This window comes from Triturus cristatus, chromosome 1_1 (assembly GCF_964204655.1).
Source record: "Triturus cristatus chromosome 1_1, aTriCri1.1, whole genome shotgun sequence".
In the NCBI taxonomy this organism is placed as follows: Eukaryota; Metazoa; Chordata; class Amphibia; order Caudata; family Salamandridae; genus Triturus; species Triturus cristatus.
Window position 1 is genome coordinate 691,936,273 of NC_140579.1, and position 27,891 is coordinate 691,964,163.

Genomic DNA, 27,891 nt, shown 5'->3' on the forward strand with positions numbered 1-27,891 from the left:
AAAACACTACCCCCAGCACGACCAACTACACAAACACCACTGCACTACCCTGAACCCTTAAACACTACCCCCAGAACTAAACCCAATACTACACAAACACCACTGCACTACCCTAAACCCTAAAACACTACCTGCAGCAGGACCCGCTACACTACCCAAACACCACTCCATTACCCTAAAACCTAAATCTACTCCCAGTATGACCCCCTACACTACACAAACACCACTGCACTACCCTAAACCCTAAAACACTACTCCAGCATGAACCCCTACACTACACAAACACCACTGCACTACTCTAAACCCTAAAACACTTCCCCAAGCATGACCCCCTACACTACACAAACACCACTGTACTACCCTCAACCCTAAAACCCTACCCCCAGCACGACACCCTTCACTACCCAAACACCACTGCACTACCCTAAACCCTAAAACACGACCTGCTACACTACACAAACACCACTGCACTACAGTAAACCCTAAAAAACTACCCCCAGCACGACCCCATGCACTACCCGAACACCACTGCACTACCCAAAACCCTAAAACACTACCCCCAGCATGACCAACTACACTACAGAAACACTACTGCGCTACCCTAAACCCTAAAACACTATCCCAGCACATCCCCTTACACTACCCGAACACGACTGCGCTACCCTAAGACACTTCCCCCAGCATGACCCATTATACTACACAAACATCACTGCACTGCCCTAAACCCTAAATCACTACCCCCAGCATGACCCCCTACACTACCCGAACACCACTGCACTACCCTAAACCCTAAATCTACCCCCGCACAAACCCCTACACTACCCAAACGCCATTGCACTACTCTAAACATGAAAACACTACCCCCAGCTCCACCCCGTACACTACTCAAACACCACTGTACTACCCTAAACCCTAAAACACTACCGCCAGCTAGACCCCCTACAGTACACAAACACCACTGCACTACCCTAAACCCTAAAACACTTCCCCCAGCACGACCCCCTACACTACCCAAACACAACTGCCTTACCCTACACTCTAAAACACTACCCCAGCACGAACCCCTACAGTACACATATACCACTGCACTACCCTAAACCCTAAAACACTACTCCCAGCAGTACCCCCTACACTACCCAAACACAACTGCACTACGCTAAACCCTAAAACACTACTCCCAGCATGACCGCCTACACTACACAAGCACCACTGCACGACCCTACTGCACTAACCTAAACCCTAACACACTACCCTCAGCATGACCCCCTACACTACCCAAACACCACTGCACTGCCCTAAACCCTAAAACACAACCCTCAGCACGACCCCCTATACTACCAAAACACCACTGCACTACCCTAAACCCTAAAACATCACCCCCACCAATCACCCTACACTACACAAACACCACTGCACTACCCTAAACCCTAAAAAACTACCTGCAGCACGACCCCCTATACTACCAAAACACCACTGCACTACCCTAAACCCTAAAACACCACCCCCAGCAAGACACCCTACACTACACAAACACAACTGCACTACCCTAAACTCTAAAGCACTACCCCAGCACGAACCCCTGTACTACACAAACACCACTGCACTGCCCTAAACCCTAAAACACTATCCCCAGCACGAACCACTACACTACACAAACACCACTGCACTACCCTAGAACACTACCGCAAGCATGACCCCCTACACTACACAAACACAACTGCACTACCCTAAACCCTAAAACACTACCTGTAGCAGGACCCCCAACACTACCCAAACACCACTCCATTACCGTAAAACCTAAATCTACTCCCAGTATGACCCCCTACACTACACTAACACCACTGCACTACCCTAAACCCTAAAACACTACTCCAGCACGAACCCCTATACTACACAAACACCACTGCACTGCCCTAAACACTAAATAACTACAACCAGCATGAACCCCTACACTACACAAACACCACTGCACTACTCTAAACCCTAAAACACTTCCCCAAGCATGACTCCCAACACTACACAAACACCACTGTACTACCCTCAACCCTAAAACACTACCCCCAGCACGACACCCTTCACTACCCAAACACCACTGCACTACCCTAAACCCTAAAACACGACCCGCTACACTACACAAACACCACTGTACTACAGTAAACCCTAAAACACTACCCCCAGTACGGCCCCATGCACTACCCAAACACCACTGCACTACCCAAAACCCTAAAACACTACCCCCAGCATGACCGACTACACTACACAACACAAACACTACTGCGCTACTCTAAACCCTAAATCTACCCCCAGCACGACCCCCTACTCTACAGAAACACAACTGCGCTACCCTAAACCCTAAAACACTATCCCAGCATGTCCCCTTACACTACCCGAACACGACTGCATTACCCTAAGACACTTCCCCCAGCATGACCCATTATACTACACAAACATCACTGCACTACCCTAAACTCTAAATCACTACCCCCAGCATGACCCCCTACACTACCCGAACACCACTGCACTACCCTAAACCCTAAATCTACTACCGCACAAACCCCTACACTACCCAAACACCATTGCATTACTCTAAACATGAAAACACTACCCCCAGCTTGACCCCGTACACTACTCAAACACAACTGTACTACCCTAATCCCTAAAACACTACCGCCAGCTAGACCCCCTACAGTACACAAACACCACTGCACTACCCTAAACCCTAAAACACTTCCCCCAGCACTGCCCCCTACACTACCCAAACACCACTGCCTTACCCTACACTCTAAAACACTACCCCAGCACGAACCCCTACAGTACACAGACATCACTGCACTACCCTAAACCCTAAAACACTACCCCCAGCAGTACCCCCTACACTACCCAAACACAACTGCACTACGCTAAACCCTAAAACACTACCCCCAGCATGACCACCTACACTACACAAGCACCACTGCACGACCCTACTGCACTAACCTAAACCCTAACACACTACCCTCAGCATGACCCCCTACACTACCCACACACCACTGCACTGCCCTAAACCCTAAAACACCACCCTCAGCACGACCCCCTGCACTACCCAAACACCACTGCACTACCCTAAACCCTAAAACATGACCCCCTACAGTACTCAAACAACACTGCACTACCCTAAATTCTAAAACACTACCCCAACACAACCCCCTACACTACCCAAACACCACTGCACTACCCTAAATTTTAAAACACGACCCCTACACTAGACAAACACCACTGCTCTACCCTAAACCCTAAATCTACCCCCAGAACTACCCCTTACACTACCCAAACACCACTGCACTACCCTAAACCCTAAAACACGACCCCCTAAACTACACAAACACCGCTGTACAAGCCCTAAACAATAAAACACTACCCCCAGCACGGCCCCCTTCACTACCCAAACACAACTGACCTACCCTTAACCCTAAAACACGACCCCCTACACTACACAAACACCACTGCTCTACCCTAAACCCTAAATCTACCCCCAGCATGACCCCCTACACAACACAAACACCACGTCAGTACCCTAAACCCTAAAACACTGCCCCATAACTACCCCAATACGACACAAACACCACTGCACTACCCTAATCCCTAAAACACAACCCCAGCAGTACCCCCTACACTACCCAACACCACCGCGCAACCCTAAACCCTGAAACACTACCCTCAGCATGGCCCCCTACACTACACAAACACCACTGCACGACCCTACTGCACTAACCTAAACCCTAAAACACTACTCCCAGCATGACCCCCTACACTACCCAAACACCACTGCACTACACTAAACCCTAAAAACTACCCCCAGCATGACCCCATACACTACACAAACACCACTGCACAAACCTACTACACTAACCTAAACCCTAAAACACTTCCCCAAGCATGACCCTCTACACAAACACCACTGTACTACCCTCAACCCTACAACACTACCCCCAGCACGACACCCTTCACTACCCAAACACCACTGCACTACCCTAAACCCTAAAACACGACCCGCTACACTACACAAACACCACTGTACTACAGTAAACCCTAAAACACTACCCCCAGTACGACCCCATGCACTACCCGAACACCACTGCACTACCCAAAACCCTAAAACACTACCCCCAGCATGACCGACTACACTACACAACACAAACACTACTGCGCTACTCTAAACCTTAAATCTACCCCCAGCACGACCCCCTACTCTACAGAAACACAACTGCGCTACCCTAAACCCTAAAACACTATCCCAGCATGTCCCCTTACACTACCCGAACACGACTGCGCTACCCTAAGACACTTCCCCCAGCATGACCCATTATACTACACAAACATCACTGCACTACCCTAAACTCTAAATCACTACCCCCAGCATGACCCCCTACACTACCCGAACACCACTGCACTACCCTAAACCCTAAATCTACCCCGCACAAACCCCTACACTACCCAAACACCATTGCACTACTCTAAACATGAAAACACTACCCCCAGCTCGACCCCGTACACTACTCAAACACCACTGTACTACCCTAAACCCTAAAACACTACCGCCAGCTAGACCCCCTACAGTACACAAACACCACTGCACTACCCTAAACCCTAAAACACTTCCCGCAGCACGACCCCCTACACTACCCAAACACCACTGCCTTACCCTACACTCTAAAACACTACCCCAGCACGAACCCCTACAGTACACAGACACCACTGCACTACCCTAAACCCTAAAACACTACCCCCAGCATGACCACCTACACTACACAAGCACCACTGCACGACCCTACTGCACTAACCTAAACCCTAACACACTACCCTCAGCATGACCCCCTACACTACCCAAACACCACTGCACTGCCCTAAACCCTAAAACACCACCCTCAGCACGACCCCCTGCACTACCCAAACACCACTGCACTACCCTAAACCCTAAAACATGACCCCCTACACTACTCAAACAACACTGCACTACCCTAAATTCTAAAACACTACCCCAACACAACCCCCTACACTACCCAAACACCACTGCACTACCCTAAATTTTAAAACACGACCCCTACACTAGACAAACACCACTGCTCTACCCTAAACCCTAAATCTACCCCCAGCACTACCCCTTACACTATACAAACACCACTTCACTACCCTAAACCCTAAAACACTACTCCCAGCATGACCCAATACACTACCCAAACACCACTGCCCTACCCTAAACCCTAAAACACGACCCCCTACACTACACAAACACCACTGTACAAGCCCTAAACAGTAAAAAACTACCCCCAGCACGGCCCCCTTCTCTACCCAAACACAACTGACCTACCCTTAACCCTAAAACACGAACCCCTACACTACACAAACACCACTGCTATACCCTAAACCCTAAATCTACCCGCAGCATGACCCCCTACACCACACAAACACCACATCACTACCCTAAACCCTAAAACACTGCCCCAACACTACCCCAATACTACACAAACACCACTGCACTACCCTAATCCCTAAAACACAACCCCAGCAGTACCCCCTACACTACCCAACACCACCGCGTAAACCTAAACCCTGAAACACTACCCTCAGCATGGCCCCCTACACTACACAAACACCACTGCACGACCCTACTGCACTAACCTAAACCCTAATACACTACCCCCAGCATGACCCCCTACACTACCCAAACACCACTGCACTACACTAAACCCTAAAAACTACCCCCAGCATGACCCCATACACTACACAAACACCATTGCACGAACCAACTACACTAACCTGAACCCTAAAACACTACCCCCAGCATGACCCTCTACACTACCCAAACACCACTGCACTACCCTAAACCCTAAAACACTACCCCCAGCATGACCCCCTACACTACCCAAACACCACTGAACTACCCTAAATGCTAAAAGACTAACCCAGAACAACCGCCTACAATACCCAAACACCACTGCACTGCCCAAAACCCTAAAACAATACCCCCTGCACGACCCCCTACACTACACAAGTACCACTGCACTTCCCTAATGCCTAAAAGACAACCCCCAGCACGACCACCTACACTACACATACACCACTGCACTACCCTAAACCCGAAAACACTACCCTCAGCTTGACCCCCTACACTACACAAACACCACTGCACTACCCTAAACCCTATAACACTACGCCCAGGAAGACCCCCTACACTACACAAACACCACTGCACTACCCTAAACTCTAAAACACTACACCAGCACGAACCCCAATACTACACAAACACCATTACACTGCCCTAAACCCTAAAACACTACCCCCAGCATGAACCACTACACTACACAAACACCACTGCACTACCCTGAACCCTAAAACACTACCCCCAGAACTAACCCCTATACTACAAAAACACTACTGCACTACCCTAAATCCTAAAACATGATTACCTACACTACACAAACAACACTGCATAACCCTAAACACTAAATCTACCCCCAGCACAACCCCCTACACTACCAAAACACCACTGACCTACCCTTAACCCTAAAACACGACCCCCTACACTACACAAACACCACTGCTCAACCCTAAACCCTAAATCTACCCCCAGCATGACCCCTACACAACACAAACACCACGTCACTACCCTAAACCCTAAAACACTGCCCCATAACTACCCCCAATACTACACAAACACCACTGCACTAACCTAATCCCTAAAACACAACCTCAGCAGTACCCCCTACACTACCCAACACCACTGCACTACCCTAAACCCTAAAACACTACCCTCAGCATGGCCACCTACACTACACAAACACCACTGCATGACCCTACTGCACTAACCTAAACCCTAAAACACTACCTCCAGCATGACCCCCTACACTACCCAAACACCACTGCACTACACTAAACCCCAAAAAACTACCCCCAGCATGACCCCATACACTACACAAACACCACTGCACGAACCTGCTACACTAACCTAAACCCTAAAACACACCCCCAGCATGACCCTCTACACTACCCAAACACCACTGCACTACCCTAAACCCTAAAACACTGCCCCCAGCATGACCCCTGCACTACCCAAACAACACTGCACTACTGCAAACCCTAAAAGATGACCCCCTACACTACACAAACAACACTGCACTACCCTAAACCCTAAATCTTCCCCAATACGACCCCCTACGCTACAGAAACACCACTGCACTACTCTAAACCCTAAATCTACCCCCAGCATGACCCCCTACACTACCCAAACACCACTGAACTACCCTAAACGCTAAAACAATAACCCAGCACAACCCCCTACAATACCCAAACTACACTGCACTGTCCTAAACCCTAAAACAATACCCCTGCACGACCCCCCACACTACACAAACACCACTGTACTGCCCTAAACCCTTAAACACTACCCCCAGCACGACACCCTACACTACCCAAACACCACTGCACTGCCCTAAACCTAAAACACTACCCCCAACATGACCCCCTACACTACACAAACACCTCTGCACTGCCCTAAACCCTAAAACACTATCCGGAAGCATGACCCCCTACACTACCCAAACACCACTCCATTACCCCAAACCCTAAATCTACCCCCAGTATGACCCCCTACACTACACAAACACCACTGCACTACCCTAAACCCTACATCTACCCCAGCACTAACCCCTACACTACACAAACATCATTGCACTACCCTAAACCCTAATTCTATCCCCAGCATGACCCCCTACACTACCAAAACACCACTGAACTACCCTAAATGCTAAAACACTAACCCAGCACAACCCCCTATAATACCCAAACACCACTGCGCTACCCTAATCCCTAAAACAGTACCCCCTGCACGACCCCCTACACTACAGAAACTCCACTGCACTGCCCTAAATCCGAAAACACTTCCCCTAGCACGACCCCCAACACTACCCAAACACCACTGCACTGCCCTAAACCTAAAACACTACCCCCAGCATGACCCCCTACACTACAAAAACACCACTGCACTACCCTAAACCCTCAAACACGACCCCCTACACTACACAAACACCACTGCACTACCCTAAACCCTAAATCTACCCCAGCACGACCCCCTACACTACCTAAACACCACAGCACTACCCTAAACCCTAAATACCTACCCCCAGTACGACCCCCTACACTACACAAACACCACTACACTACCGTAAACCCTAAATCTACCCCAGTACGACCCCCTACACTACAAAAACATCACTGCACTACCCTAAACCCTACATCTACCCCCAGCATGATCCCCTACACTACCCTAACACTACTGAACTACCCTGAACGCTAAAACACTAACCCAGCACAACCCCCTACAATACCCAAACAACACTGCACTGCCCTAAACCCTAAAACAATAATCCTGCACAACCCCCTACACTACACAAACACCACTGCACTACCTAAACCCTAAAACACTACCCCAGAACGACACCCTACACTACCCAAACACCAATGCACTGCTCTAAAACTAAAACACTATTTCCAGCATGACCCCCTACACTACACAAACACCACTGCACTGCCCTAAACCCTAAAACACTACCTGCAGCATGACCCCCTACACTACCCAAACACCACTCCATTACCCAACACCCTAAATCTACCCCCAGCATGACCCCCTACACTACACAAACACAACTGCACTACCCTAAACCCTAAAACACTACCCCAGAACGACCCCCTACAATACACAAACACCACTGCACTACCCTAAACCCTAAATCTACCCCCAGCACTACCCCCTACACTACACAAACACCACTGAACTACCCTAAATGCTAAAACACTAACCCAGCACAACCCCCTACAATACCCAAACACCACTGCACTGCCCTAAACCCTAAAACAATACCCCCTGCACGACCCCCTACACTACATAAACACGAATGCACTACCCTAAAGCCTAAATCTACCCCCAGCACTACCCCCTATACTATACAAACACCACTGCACTGCCCTAATGCCTAAAAGACAACCCCCAGCACAACCCCCAACACTACCAAAACACCACTGCACTGCCCTAAACCAAAAACACTACCCCTAGCATGACCCCCTACACTACACAAATACCACTCCATTACCCTAAACACTAAATCTACCCCCAGCATGACCCCCCTACACTACCCAAACACCACTTCACTGCCCTAAACCTAAAACACTACCCCCAGCATGACCCCCTACACTACACAAACACCTCTGCACTGCCCTAAACCCTAAAACACTACCAGCAGCATGACCCCCTACACTACCCAAACACCACTCCATTACCCAAAACCCTAAATCTACCCCCAGCATGACCCCCTACACTACCAAAACACCACTGAACTACCCTAAACGCTAAAACACTAACCCAGCACAACCCCCTACAATACCCAAACAACACTGCACTGCCCTAAACCCTAAAACAATAATCCTGCACAACCCCCTACACTACACAAACACCACTGCACTACCCTAAACCCTAAAACACTACCCCAGCACGACACCCTACACTACCCAAACACCAATGCACTGCTCTAAAACTAAAACACTATTCCCAGCATGACCCCCTACACTACACAAACACCACTGCACTGCCCTAAACCCTAAAACACTACCTGCAGCATGACCCCCTACACTACCCAAACACCACTCCATTACCCAACACCCTAAATCTACCCCCAGCATGACCCCCTACACTACACAAACACAACTGCACTACCCTAAACCCTAAAACACTACCCCCAGAACGACCCCATACAATACACAAACACCACTGCACTACCCTAAACCCTAAATCTACCCCCAGCACTACCCCCTACACTACACAAACACCACTGAACTACCCTAAATGCTAAAACACTAACCCAGCACAACCCCCTACAATACCCAAACACCACTACACTGCCCTAAACCCTAAAACAATACCCCCTGCACGACCCCCTACACTACACAAACACAAATGCACTACCCTAAAGCCTAAATCTACCCCCAGCACTACCCCCTATACTATACAAACACCACTGCACTGCCCTAATGCCTAAAAGACAACCCCCAGCACAACCCCCAACACTACCAAAACACCACTGCACTGCCCTAAACCAAAAACACTACCCCTAGCATGACCCCCTACACTACACAAATACCACTCCATTACCCTAAACACTAAATCTACCCCCAGCATGACCCCCTACACTACCCAAACACCACTTCACTGCCCTAAACCTAAAACACTACCCCCAGCATGACCCCCTACACTACACAAACACCTCTGCACTGCCCTAAACCCTAAAACACTACCAGCAGCATGACCCCCTACACTACCCAAACACCACTCCATTACCCAAAACCCTAAATCTACCCCCAGCATGACCCCCTACACTACACAAACACCACTGCACTACCCTAAACCCTAAATCTACCCCCAGCACTACCCCCAACACTACACAAACACCACTGAATTACCCTAAATGCTAAAACACTAACGCAGCACAACCCCCTACAATACCCAAACACCACTGCACTGCCATAAACCCTAAAACAATACCCCCTGCACGACCCCCTATCTTACACAAACACAAATGCACTACCCTAAAGCCTAAATCTACCCCCAGCACTACCCCCTATACTACACAAAAACCACTGCACTACCCTAAACCCTAAATCTATCCCCAGCATGACCCCCTACACTTCCCAAACACCACTGAACTACCCTAAATGCTAAAACAATACCCCCTGCACGACCCCCTAAACTATACAAACACCACTGCACTGCCCTAATGCCTAAAAGACAATCCCCAGCACGACCCCCAACACTACCCAAACACCACTGCACTGCCCTAAACCGAAAACACTACCCCTAGCATGACCCCCTACACTACACAAATACCACTCCATTACCCTAAACACTAAATCTACACCCAGCATTACCCCCTACACTACCCAAACACCACTGCACTGCCCTAAACCTAAAACACTACCCTCAGCATGACCCCCTACACTACACAAACAGATCTGCACTGCCCTAAACCCTAAAACACTACCAGCAGCATGACCCCCTACACTACCCAAACACCACTCCATTGCCCAAAACCCTAAATCTACCCCCAGCATGACCCCCTACACTACACAAACACCAGTGCACTACCCTAAACCCTAAAACACTACCCCCAGCATGACCCCCTACACTACACAAACACCACTACACTACCCTAAAACCTAAATCTACCCCCAGCAATACCCCCTACACTACGCAAACATCATTGCACTACCCTAAACCCTAATTCTATCCCCAGCATGACCCCCTACACTACCCAAACACCACTTAACTACCCTAAATGCTAAAACACTAACCCAGCACAACCCCCTATAATACCCAAACACCACTGCGCTGCCCTAAACCCTAAAACAGTACCCCCTGCACGAACCCCTAGACTACACAAACACCACTGCACTGTCCTAAATCCGAAAACACTTCCCCTAGCACGACCCCAACACTACCCAAACACCACTGCACTGCCCTAAACCTAAAACACTACCCCCAGCATGACCCCCTACACTACACAAACACCACTGCACTACCCTAAACCCTCAAACACGACCCCCTACACTACACAAACACCACTGCACTACCCTAAACCCTAAATCTATCCCCAGCACAACCCCCTACACTACCTAAACACCACAGCACTACCCTAAACCCTAAATACCTACCCACAGTACGACCCCCCTACACTACACAAACACCACTGCACTACCGTAAACCCTAAATCTACCCCAGTACAACCCCCTACACTACACAAACAACACTGCATTACCCTAAACACTAAAACTCTACACCCAGCACAACCCCCTACACTACGAAAACACCACTGACCTACCCTTAACCCTAAAACACGACCCCCTACACTACACAAACACCACTGCACTACCGTAAACCCTAAATCTACCCCAGGACGACCCCCTACACTACAGAAACATCACTGCACTACCCTAAACTCTAAATCTACCCCCAGCATGACCCCCTACACTACCCGAACACCACTGCACTACCCTAAACCCTAAATCTACCCCCGCACAAACCCCTACACTACCCAAACACCATTGCACTACTCTAAACATGAATACACTACCCCCAGCTCGACCCCGTACACTACTCAAACACCACTGCACTACCCTAAACCCTAAAACACTACCGCCAGATAGACACCCTACAGTACACAAACACCACTGCACTACCCTAAACCCTAAAACACTTCCCCCAGCACGACCCCCTACACTACCCAAACACCACTGCCTTACCCTACACTCTAAAATACTACCCCAACACTAACTACTACAGTACACAGACACCACTGCACTACCCTAAACCCTCAAACATGACCCCCTACACTACTCAAACAACATTGCACTACCCTAATACTAAAACACTACCACAACACAACCCCCTACACTACCCAAACACCACTGCTCTACCCTAAACCCTAAATCTACCCCCAGCACTACTCCTTACACTACACAAACACCACTTCACTACCCTAAACCCTAAAACACTACTCCCAGCATGACCCAATACACTACCCAAACACCACTGCACTACCCTAAACCCTAAAACACGACCCCTACACTAGACAAACACCACTGCTCTACCCTAAACCCTAAATCTACCCCCAGCACTACTCCTTACACTACACAAACACCACTTCACTACCCTAAACCCTAAAACACTACTCCCAGCATGACCCAATACACTACCCAAACACCACTGCACTACCCTAAACCCTAAAACACGACCCCCTACACTACAAAAACACCACTGCTCTACCCTAAACCCTAAATCTACCACCAGCATGACCCCCTACACAACACAAACACCACGTCACTACCCTAAAACCTAAAACACTGCCCCATAACTACCCCCAATACTACACAAACACCACTGCACTACCCTAATCCCTAAAACACAACCCCAGCAGTACCCCCTACACTACCCAACACCACCGCACAACCCTAAACCCTAAAACACTACCCTCAGCATGGCCCCCTACACTACACAAACACCACTGCACGACACTACTGCACTAACCTAAACCCTAAAACACTACCCCCAGCATGACCCCCTACAGTACCCAAACACCACTGCACTACACTAAACCCTAAAAACTACCCCCAGGATGACCCCATACACTACACAAACACCACTGCACGAACCTACTACACTAACCTAAACCCTAAAACACTACCCCCAGCATGACCCTCTACACTACCAAAACACCACTGCACTACCCTAAACCCTAAAACACTACCCCCAGCATGACCCCCTACACTACCCAAACACCACTGAACTACCCTAAATGCTAAAAGACTAACCCAGAACAACCGCCTACAATACCCAAACACCACTGCACTGCCCAAAACCCTAAAACAATACCCCCTGCACGACCCCCTACACTACACAAGTACCTCTGCACTTCCCTAATGCCTAAAAGACAACCCCCAGCATGACCCCCTACACTACACATACACCACTGCACTACCCTATACCCGAAAACTCTACCCCCAGCTTGACCCCCTACACTACACAAACACCACTGCACTACCCTAAACCCTATAACACTACCCCCAGCAAGACCCCCTACACTACACAAACACCACTGCACTACCCTAAACTCTAAAACACTACCGCAGCATGAACCCCAATACTACACAAACACCACTACACTGCCCTAAACCCTAAAACACTACCCCCAGCATGAACCACTACAATACACAAACACCACTGCACTACCCTGAACCCTAAAACACTACCCCCAGAACTAACCCCTATACTACACCAACACTACTGCACTACCCTAAATCCTAAAACATGATTCCCTACACTACACAAACAACACTGCATTACCCTAAACACTAAAAAACTACCCCCAGCACAACCCCCTACACTACCAAAACACCACTGACCTACTCTTAACCCTAAAACACGACCCCCTACACTACACAAACACCACTGCTCTACCCTAAACCCTAAATCTACATCCAGCATGAACCCTACACAAAACAAACACCACGTCACTACCCTAAACCCTAAAACACTGCCCCATAACTACCCCCAATACTACACAAACACCACTGCACTACCCTAATCCCTAAAACACAACCTCAGCAGTACCCCCTACACTACCCAACACCACTGCACTACCCTAAACCCTAAAACACTACCCTCAGCATGGCCCCCTACACTACACAAACACCATTGCATGACCCTACTGCACTAACCTAAACCCTAAAACACTACCTCCAGCATGACCCAATACACTACCCAAACACCACTGCACTACACTAAACCCTAAAAAACTACCCCCAGCATGACCCCATACACTACACAAACACCACTGCACGAACCTGCTACACTAACCTAAACAATTAAACACTACCCCCAGCATGACCCTCTACACTACCCAAACACCACTGCACTACCCTAAACCCTAAAACACTACCCCCAGCATGACCCCTGCACTACCCAAACAACACTGCACTACTGCAAACCCTAAAAGATGACCCCCTACACTACACAAACAACACTGCACTACCCTAAACGCTAAAACACTAACCCAGCACAACCCCCTACAATACCCAAACTACACTGCACTGTCCTAAACCCTAAAACAATACCCCTTGCACGACCTCCTACACTACACAAACACCACTGTACTGCCCTAAACCCTTAAACACTACCCCCAGCACGACACCCTACACTACCCAAACGCCACTGCACTGCCCTAAACCTAAAACACTACCCCAGCATGACCCCCTACACTACACAAACACCTCTGCACTGCCCTAAACCCTAAAACACTATCCGGAAGCATGACCCCCTACACTACCCAAACACCACTCCATTACCCAAAACCCTAAATCTACCCCCAGCATGACCCCCTACACTACACAAACACCACTGCACTACCCTAAACCCTAAAACACTACCCCCAGCATGACCCCCTACACTACACAAACACCACTGCACTACCCTAAACCCTAAATCTACCCCCAGCACTACCCCCTACACTACACAAACATCATTGCACTACCCTAAACCCTAATTCTATCCCCAGCATGACCCCCTACACTACCAAAACACCACTGAACTACCCTAAATGCTAAAACACTAACCCAGCACAAAACCCTATAATACCCAAACACCACTGCGCTACCCTAAACCCTAAAACAGTATCCCCTGCACGACCCCCTACACTACAGAAACTCCACTGCACTGCCCTAAATGCGAAAACACTTCTCCTAGCACGACCCCCAACACTACCCAAACACCACTGCACTGCCCTAAACCTAAAACCCTACCCCCAGCATGACCCCCTACACTACAAAAACACCACTGCACTACCCTAAACCCTCAAACACAACCCCCTACTCTACACAAACACCACTGCACTACCCTAAACCCTAAATCTACCCCCAGCACGACCCCCTACACTACCTAAACACCACAGCACTACCCTAAACCCTAAATACCTACCCCCAGTACGACCCCCTACACTACACAAATACCACTACACTACCGTAAACCCTAAATCTACCCCAGTACGACCCCCTACACTACAGAAACATCACTGCACTACTCTAAACACTAAATCTACCCCCAGCATGACCCCCTACACTACCCAAACACCACTGAACTACCCTAAACACTAAAACACTAACCCAGCACAACCCCCTACAATACCCAAACAACACTGCACTGCCCTAAACCCTAAAACAATAATCCTGCACGACCCCCTACACTACACAAACACCACTGCACTGCCCTAAACCCTAAAACACTACCCCAGCACGACACCCTACACTACCCAAACACCACTGCACTGCTCTTAAACTAAAACACTATTCCCAGCATGACCCCCTACACTACACAAACACCACTGCACTGCCCTAAACCCTAAAACACTACCTGCAGCATGACCCCCTACACTACCCAAACACCACTCCATTACCCAACACCCTAAATCTACCCCCAGCATGACCCCCTACACTACACAAACACAACTGCACTACCCTAAACCCTAAAACACTACCCCCAGAACGACCCCCTACAATACACAAACACCACTGCACTACCCTAAACCCTAAATCTACCCCCAGCACTACCCCCTACACTACACAAACACCCCTGAACTACCCTCAATGCTAAAACACTAACCCAGCACAACCCCCTACAATACCCAAACACCACTGCACTGCCCTAAACCCTAAAACAATACCCCCTGCACGACCCCCTACACTACACAAACACGAATGCACTACCCTAAAGCCTAAATCTACCCCCAGCACTACCCCCTATACTATACAAACACCACTGCACTGCCCTAATGCTTCAAAGACAACCCCCAGCACAACCCCGAACACTACCAAAACACCACTGCACTGCCCTAAACCAACAACACTACCCCTAGCATGACCCCCTACACTACACAAATACCACTCCATTACCCTAAACACTAAATCTACCCCCAGCATGACCCCCTACACTACCCAAACACCACTTCACTGCCCTAAACCTAAAACACTACCCCCAGCATGACCCCCTACACTACACAAACACCTCTGCACTGCCCTAAACCCTAAAACACTACCAGCAGCATGACCCCCTACACTACCCAAACACCACTCCATTACCCAAAACCCTAAATCTACCCCCAGCATGACCCCCTACACTACACAAACACCACTGCACTACCCTAAACCCTAAAACACTACCCCCAGCATGACCCCCTACACTACACAAACACCACTGCACTACCCTAAACCCTAAATCTACCACCAGCACTACCCCCTACACTACACAAACATCATTGCACTACCCTAAACCCTAATTCTATCCCCAGCATGACCCCCTACACTACCAAAACACCACTGAACTACCCTAAATGCTAAAACACTAACCCAGCACAAAACCCTATAATACCCAAACACCACTGCGCTACCCTACACTCTAAAATACTACCCCAACACTAACTACTAGAGTACACAGACACCACTGCACTACCCTAAACCCTAAAACATGACCCCCTACACTACCCAAACACAACTGCCTTACCCTACACTCTAAAATACTACCCCAACACTAACTACTACAGTACACAGACACCACTGCACTACCCTACACCCTAAAACATGACCCCCTACACTACTCAAACAACATTGCACTACCCTAATACTAAAACACTACCACAACACAACCCCCTACACTACCCAAACACCACTGCTCTACCCTAAACCCTAAATCTACCCCCAGCACTACTCCTCACACTACACAAACACCACTTCACTACCCCAAACCCTAAAACACTACTCCCAGCATGACCCAATACACTACCCAAACACCACTGCACTACCCTAAACCCTAAAACACGACCCCTATACAAGACAAACACCACTGCTCTACCCTAAACCCTAAATCTACCCCCAGCACTACTCCTTACACTACACAAACACCACTTCACTACCCTAAACCCTAAAACACTACTCCCAGCATGACCCAATACACTACCCAAACACCACTGCACTACCCTAAACCCTAAAACACGACCCCCTACACTACAAAAACACCACTGCTCTACCCTAAACCCTAAATCTACCACCAGCATGACCCCCTACACAACACAAACACCACGTCACTACCCTAATACCTAAAACACTGCCCCATAATTACCCCCAATACTACACAAACACCACTGCACTACCCTAAAACACAACCCCAGCAGTACCCCCTACACTACCCAACACCACCGCACAACCCTAAACCCTAAAACACTACCCTCAGCATGGCCCCCTACACTACACAAACACCACTGCACGACACTACTGCACTAACCTAAACCCTAAAACACTACCCCCAGCATGACCCCCTACAGTACCCAAACACCACTGCACTACACTAAACCCTAAAAACTACCCCCAGGATGACCCCATACACTACACAAACACCACTGCACGAACCTACTACACTAACCTAAACCCTAAAACACTACCCCCAGCATGACCCTCTACACTACCAAAACACCACTGCACTACCCTAAACCCTAAAACACTACCCCCAGCATGACCCCCTACACTACCCAAACACCACTGAACTACCCTAAATGCTAAAAGACTAACCCAGAACAACCGCCTACAATACCCAAACACCACTGCACTGCCCAAAACCCTAAAACAATACCCCCTGCACGACCCCCTACACTACACAAGTACCACTGCACTTCCCTAATGCCTAAAAGACAACCTCCAGCATGACCCCCTACACTACACATACACCACTGCACTACCCTAAACCCGAAAACACTACCCCCAGCTTGACCCCCTACACTACACAAACACCACTGCACTACCCTAAACCCTATAACACTACCCCCAGCAAGACCCCCTACACTACACAAACACCACTGCACTACCCTAAACTCTAAAACACCACCGCAGCATGAACCCCAATACTACACAAACACCACTACACTGCCCTAAACCCTAAAACACTACCCCCAGCATGAACCACTACAATACACAAACACCACTGCACTACCCTGAACCCTAAAACACTACCCCCAGAACTAACCCCTATACTACACCAACACTACTGCACTACCCTAAATCCTAAAACATGATTCCCTACACTACACAAACAACACTGCATTACCCTAAACACTAAAAAACTACCCCCAGCACAACCCCCTACACTACCAAAACACCACTGACCTACTCTTAACCCTAAAACACGACCCCCTACACTACACAAACACCACTGCTCTACCCTAAACCCTAAATCTACATCCAGCATGAACCCTACACAAAACAAACACCACGTCACTACCCTAAACCCTAAAACACTGCCCCATAACTACCCCCAATACTACACAAACACCACTGCACTACCCTAATCCCTAAAACACAACCTCAGCAGTACCCCCTACACTACCCAACACCACTGCACTACCCTAAACCCTAAAACACTACCCTCAGCATGGCCCCCTACACTACACAAACACCACTGCATGACCCTACTGCACTAACCTAAACCCTAAAACACTACCTCCAGCATGACCCAATACACTACCCAAACACCACTGCACTACACTAAACCCTAAAAAACTACCCCCAGCATGACCCCATACACTACACAAACACCACTGCACAAACCTGCTACACTAACCTAAACAATTAAACACTACCCCCAGCATGACCCTCTACACTACCCAAACACCACTGCACTACCCTAAACCCTAAAACACTACCCCCAGCATGACCCCTGCACTACCCAAACAACACTGCACTACTGCAAACCCTAAAAGATGACCCCCTACACTACACAAACAACACTGCACTACCCTAAACCCTAAATCTTCCCCAGTACGACCCCCTACGCTACAGAAACACCACTGCACTACTCTAAACCCTAAATCTACCCCCAGCATGACCCCCTACACTACCCAAACACCACTGAACTACCCTAAACGCTAAAACACTAACCCAGCACAACCCCCTACAATACCCAAACTACACTGCACTGTCCTAAACCCTAAAACAATACCCCTTGCACGACCTCCTACACTACACAAACACCACTGTACTGCCCTAAACCCTTAAACACTACCCCCAGCACGACACCCTACACTACCCAAACGCCACTGCACTGCCCTAAACCTAAAACACTACCCCCAGCATGACCCCCTACACTACACAAACACCTCTGCACTGCCCTAAACCCTAAAACACTATCCGGAAGCATGACCCCCTACACTACCCAAACACCACTCCATTACCCAAAACCCTAAATCTACCCCCAGCATGACCCCCTACACTACACAAACACCACTTCACTACCCTAAACCCTAAAACACTACCCCCAGCATGACCCCCTACACTACACAAAGAACACTGCACTACCCTAAACCCTAAATCTACCCCCAGCACTACCCCCTACACTACACAAACATCATTGCACTACCCTAAACCCTAATTCTATCCCCAGCATGACCCCCTACACTACCAAAACACCACTGAACTACCCTAAATGCTAAAACACTAACCCAGCACAAAACCCTATAATACCCAAACACCACTGCGCTACCCTAAACCCTAAAACAGTATCCCCTGCACGACCCCCTACACTACAGAAACTCCACTGCACTGCCCTAAATGCGAAAACACTTCTCCTACCACGACCCCCAACACTACCCAAACACCACTGCACTGCCCTAAACCTAAAACACTACCCCCAGCATGACCCCCTACACTACAAAAACACCACTGCACTACCCTAAACCCTCAAACACGACCCCCTACTCTACACAAACACCACTGCACTACCCTAAACCCTAAATCTACCCCCAGCACGACCCCCTACACTACCTAAACACCACAGCACTACCCTAAACCCTAAATACCTACCCCCAGTACGACCCCCTACACTACACAAACACCACTACACTACCGTAAACCCTAAATCTACCCCAGTACGACCCCCTACACTACAGAAACATCACTGCACTACTCTAAACACTAAATCTACCCCCAGCATGACCCCCTACACTACCCAAACACCACTGAACTACCCTAAACACTAAAACACTAACCCAGCAAAACCCCCTACAATACCCAAACAACACTGCACTGCCCTAAACCCTAAAACAATAATCCTGCACGACCCCCTACACTACACAAACACCACTGCACTGCCCTAAACCCTAAAACACTACCCCAGCACGACACCCTACACTACCCAAACACCACTGCACTGCTCTTAAACTAAAACACTATTCCCAGCATGACCCCCTACACTACACAAACACCACTGCACTGCCCTAAACCCTAAAACACTACCTGCAGCATGACCCCCTACACTACCCAAACACCACTCCATTACCCAACACCCTAAATCTACCCCCAGCATGACCCCCTACACTACACAAACACAACTGCACTACCCTAAACCCTAAAACACTACCCCCAGAACGACCCCCTACAATACACAAACACCACTGCACTACCCTAAACCCTAAATCTACCCCCAGCACTACCCCCTACACTACACAAACACCACTGAACTACCCTAAATGCTAAAACACTAACCCAGCACAACCCCCTACAATACCCAAACACCACTGCACTGCCCTAAACCCTAAAACAATACCCCCTGCACGACCCCCAACACTACACAAACACGAATGTACTACCCTAAAGCCTAAATCTACCCCCAGCACTACCCCCTATACTATACAAACACCACTGCACTGCCCTAATGCCTAAAAGACAACCCCCAGCACAACCCCGAACACTACCAAAACACCACTGCACTGCCCTAAACCAACAACACTACCCCTAGCATGACCCCCTACACTACACAAATACCACTCCATTACCCTAAACACTAAATCTACCCCCAGCATGACCCCCTACACTACCCAAACACCACTTCACTGCCCTAAACCTAAAACACTACCCCCAGCATGACCCCCTACACTACACAAACACCTCTGCACTGCCCTAAACCCTAAAACACTACCAGCAGCATGACCCCCTACACTACACAAACACCACTCCATTACCCAAAACCCTAAATCTACCCCCAGCATAACCCCCTACACTACACAAACTCCACTGCACTACCCTAAACCCTAAATCTACCCCCAGCACTACCCCCTACACTACGCAAACATCATTGCACTACCCTAAACCCTAATTCTATCCCCAGCATGAACCCCTACACTACCAAAACACCATTGAACTACCCTAAATGCTAAAACACTAACCCAGCACAACCCCCTATAATACCCAAACACCACTGCGCTGCCCTAAACCCTAAAACAGTACCCCCTGCCCGACCCCCTACACTACACAAACACCACTGCACTGCCCTAAATCCGAAAACACTTCCCCTAGCACGACCCCCAACACTACCCAAACACCACTGCACTGCCCTAAACCTAAAACACTACCCCCAGCATGACCCCCTACACTACACAAACACCACTGCACTACCCTAAACCCTCAAACACGACCCCCTACACTACACAAACACCACTGCACTACCCTAAACCCTAAATCTACCCCCAGCACGACCCCCTACACTACCTAAACACCACAGCACTACCCTAAACCTAAATACCTACCCACAGTACGACCCCCCTACACTACACAAACACCACTGCACTACCGTAAACCCTAAATCTACCCCAGTACGACCCCCTACACTACACAAACAACACTGCATTACCCTAAACACTAAAACTCTACACCCAGCACAACCCCCTACACTACCAAAACACCACTGACCTACCCTTAACCCTAAAACACGACCCCCTACACTACACAAACACCACTGCTCTACCCTAAACCCTAAATCTACCCCTAGCATGACCCCCTACACAACACAAACACCACGTCACTACCCTAAACCCTAAAACACTGCCCCATAACTACCCCCAATCCTACACAAACACCACTGCACTACCCTAATCCCTAAAACACAACCCCAGCAGTACCCCCTACACTACCCAACACCACTGCACTACTCTAAACCCTAAAACACTACCCTCAGCATGACCCCCTACACTACACAAACACCACTGCATGACCCTACTGCACTAACCTAAACCCTAAAACACTACCTCCAGCATGACCCCCTACACTACCCAAACACCACTGCACTACACTAAACCCTTAAAAACTACCCCCAGCATGACCCCATACACTACACAAACACCACTGCATGAACCTGCTACACTAACTTAAACCCTAAAACACTACCCCCAGCATGACCCTCTACACTACCCAAACACCACTGCACTACCCTAAACCCTAAAACACTACCCCCAGCATGACCCCTGCACTACCCAAACAACACTGCACTACTGCAAACCCTAAAAGATGACCCCTACACTACACAAACAACACTGCACTACCCTAAACCCTAAATCTACCCCCAGCACGACCCCCTACACTACCTAAACACCACTGCACTACCCTAAACCCTAAATCTTCCCCAGTACGACCCCCTACGCTATAGAAACACCACTGCACTACTCTAAACCCTAAATCTACCCCCAGCATGACCCCCTACACTACCCAAACACCACTGAACTACCCTAAACGCTAAAACACTAACCCAGCACAACCCCCTACAATACCCAAACTACACTGCACTGTCCTAAACCCTAAAACAATACCCCTGCACGACCCCCTACACTACACAAACACCACTGTACTGCCCTAAACCCTTAAACACTACCCCCAGCACGACACCCTACACTACCCAAACACCACTGCACTGCCCTAAACCTAAAACACTACCCCCAGTATGACTCCCTACACTACACAAACTCCTCTGCACTGCCCTAAACCCTAAAACACTACCAGCAGCATGCCCCCCTACACTACCCAAACACCACTCCATTACCCAAAACCCTAAATCTACCCCCAGCATGACCCCCTACACTACACAAACACCACTGCACTACCCTAAACCCTAAAGCACTACCCCCAGCATGACCCCCTACACTACACAAACACCACTGCACTACCCTAAACACTAAATCTACCCCCAGCACTACCCCCTACACTACGCAAACATCATTGCACTACCCTAAACCCTAATTCTATCCCCAGCATGACCCCCTACACTACCAAAACACCACTGAACTACCCTAAATGCTAAAACACTAACCCAGCACAACCCCCTATAATACCCAAACACCACTGCGCTGCCCTAAACCCTAAAAGAGTACCCCCTGCACGACCCCATACACTACACAAACACCACTGCATGAACCTGCTACACTAACTTAAACCCTAAAACACTACCCCCAGCATGACCCTCTACACTACCCAAACACCACTGCACTACCCTAAACCCTAAAACACTACCCCCAGCATGACCCCTGCACTACCCAAACAACACTGCACTACTGCAAACCCTAAAAGATGACCCCTACACTACACAAACAACACTGCACTACCCTAAACCCTAAATCTACCCCCAGCACGACCCCCTACACTACCTAAACACCACTGCACTACCCTAAACCCTAAATCTTCCCCAGTACGACCCCCTACGCTATAGAAACACCACTGCACTACTCTAAACCCTAAATCTACCCCCAGCATGACCCCCTACACTACCCAAACACCACTGAACTACCCTAAACGCTAAAACACTAACCCAGCACAACCCCCTACAAAACCCAAACTACACTGCACTGTCCTAAACCCTAAAACAATACCCCTGCACGACCCCCTACACTACACAAACACCACTGTACTGCCCTAAACCCTTAAACACTACCCCCAGCACGACACCCTACACTACCCAAACACCACTGCACTGCCCTAAACCTAAAACACTACCACCAGCATGACTCCCTACACTACACAAACTCCTCTGCACTGCCCTAAACCCTAAAACACTACCTGCAGCATGACCCCCTACACTACGCAAACACCACTCCATTACCCAACACCCTAAATCTACCCCCAGCATGACCCCCTACACTACACAAACACAACTGCACTACCCAAAAGCCTAAATCTACCCCCAGCATGACCCCCTACACTACACAAACACCACTGCACCGCCCTAAACCCTAAAACACTACCCCAGCACGACACCCTACACTACCCAAACACCACTGCACTGCTCTAAAACTAAAACACTATTTCCAGCATGACCCCCTACACTACACAAACACCACTGCACTGCCCTAAACCCTAAAACACTACCTGCAGCATGACCCCCTACACTACGCAAACACCACTCCATTACCCAACACCCTAAATCTACCCCCAGCATGACCCCCTACACTACACAAACACAACTGCACTACCCAAAAGCCTAAATCTACCCCCAGCATGACCCCCTACACTACACAAACTCCACTGCACTACCCTAAACCCTAAATCTACCCCCAGCACTACCCCTACACTACGCAAACATCATTGCACTACCCTAAACCCTAATTCTATCCCCAGCATGACCCCCTACACTACCCAAACACCATTGAACTACCCTAAATGCTAAAACACTAACCCAGCAAAACCCCCTATAATACCCAAACACCACTGCGCTGCCCTAAACCCTAAAACAATACCCCCTGCACGACCCCCTACACTACACAAACACCACTGCACTGCCCTAAATCCGAAAACACTTCCCCTAGCACGACCCCCAACACTACCCAAACACCACTGCACTGCCCTAAACCTAAAACACTACCCCCAGCATGACCCCCTACACTACACAAACACCACTGCACTACCCTAAACCCTCAAACACGACCCCCTACACTACACAAACACCACTGCACTACCCTAAACCCTAAATCTACCCCCAGTACAACCCCCTACACTACCTAAACACCACAGCACTACCCTAAACCCTAAATACCTACCCACAGTACGACCCCCCTACACTACACAAACACCACTGCACTACCGTAAACCCTAAATCTACCCCAGTACGACCCCCTACACTACACAAACAACAATGCATTACCCTAAACACTAAAACTCTACACCCAGCACAACCCCCTACACTACGAAAACACCACTGACCTACCCTTAACCCTAAAACACGACCCCCTACACTACACAAACTCCACTGCTCTACCCTAAAACCTAAATCTACCCCTAGCATGACCCCCTACACAACACAAACACCACGTCACTACCCTAAACCCTAAAACACTGCCCCATAACTACCCCCAATCCTACACAAACACCACTGCACTACCCTAATCCCTAAAACACAACCCCAGCAGTACCCCCTACAAACCCAACACCACTGCACTACCCTAAACCCTAAAACACTACCCTCAGCATGACCCCCTACACTACACAAACACCACTGCATGACCCTACTGCACTAACCTAAACCCTAAAACACTACCTCCAGCATGACCCCCTACACTACCCAAACACCACTGCACTACACTAAACCCTAAAAAACTACCCCCAGCATGACCCAATACACTACACAAACACCACTGCATGAACCTGCTACACTAACCTAAACCCTAAAACACTACCCCCAGCATGACCCTCTACACTACCCAAACACCACTGCACTACCCTAAACCCTAAAACACTACCCCCAGCATGACCCCTGCACTACCCAAAAAACACTGCACTACTGCAAACCCTAAAAGATGACCCCTACACTACACAAACAACACTGCACTACCCTAAACCCTAAATCTACCCCCAGCACGACCCCCTACACTACCTAAACACCACTGCACTACCCTAAACCCTAAATCTTCCCCAGTACGACCCCCTACGCTATAGAAACACCACTGCACTACTCTAAACCCTAAATCTACCCCCAGCATGACCCCCTACACTACCCAAACACCACTGAACTACCCTAAACGCTAAAACACTAACCCAGCACAACCCCCTACAATACCCAAACTACACTGCACTGTCCTAAACCCTAAAACAATACCCCTGCACGACCCCCTACACTACACAAACACCACTGTACTGCCCTAAACCCTTAAACACTACCCCCAGCACGACACCCTACACTACCCAAACACCACTGCACTGCCCTAAACCTAAAACACTACCCCCAGCATGACTCCCTACACTACACAAACTCCTCTGCACTGCCCTAAACCCTAAAACACTACCAGCAGCATGCCCCCCTACACTACCCAAACACCACTCCATTACCCAAAACCCTAAATCTACCCCCAGCATGACCCCCTACACTACACAAACACCACTGCACTACCCGAAACCCTAAAGCACTACCCCCAGCATGACCCCCTACACTACACAAACACCACTGCACTACCCTAAACACTAAATCTACCCCCAGCACTACCCCCTACACTACGCAAACATCATTGCACTACCCTAAACCCTAATTCTATCCCCAGCATGAACCCCTACACTACCAAAACACCACTGAACTACCCTAAATGCTAAAACACTAACCCAGCACAACCCCCTATAATACCCAAACACAACTGCGCTGCCCTAAACCCTAAAAGAGTACCCCCTGCACGACCCCCTACACTACAGAAACACCACTGCACTGCCCTAAATCCGAAAACACTTCCCCTAGCACGACCCCCAACACTACCCAAACACCACTGTACTGCTCTAAACGTAAAACACTACCCCCAGCATGACCCCCTACACTACACAAACACCACTGCACTACCCTAAACCCTCAAACACGACCCCCTACACTACACAAACACCACTGCACTACCCTAAACCCTAAATCTACCCCCAGCACGACCCCCTACACTACCTAAACACCACAGCACTACCCTAAACCCTAAATACCTACCCCCAGTACGACCCCCTACACTACACAAACACCACTGCACTACCGTAAACCCTAAATCTACCCCAGTACAACCCCCTACACTACAGACACATCACTGCACTACCCTAAACCCTAAATCTACCCCCAGCATGACCCCCTACACTACCCAAACACCACTGAACTACCCTAAACGCTAAAACACTAACCCAGCACAACCCCCTACAATACCCAAACAACACTGCACTGCCCTAAACCCTAAAACAATAATCCTGCACGACCCCCTACACTACACAAACACCACTGCACTGCCCTAAACCCTAAAACACTACCCCAGCACGACACCCTACACTACCCAAACACCACTGCACTGCTCTAAAACTAAAACACTATTTCCAGCATGACCCCCTACACTACACAAACACCACTGCACTGCCCTAAACCATAAAACACTACCTGCAGCATGACCCCCTACACTACACAAACACCACTCCATTACCCAACACCCTAAATCTACCCCCAGCATGACCCCC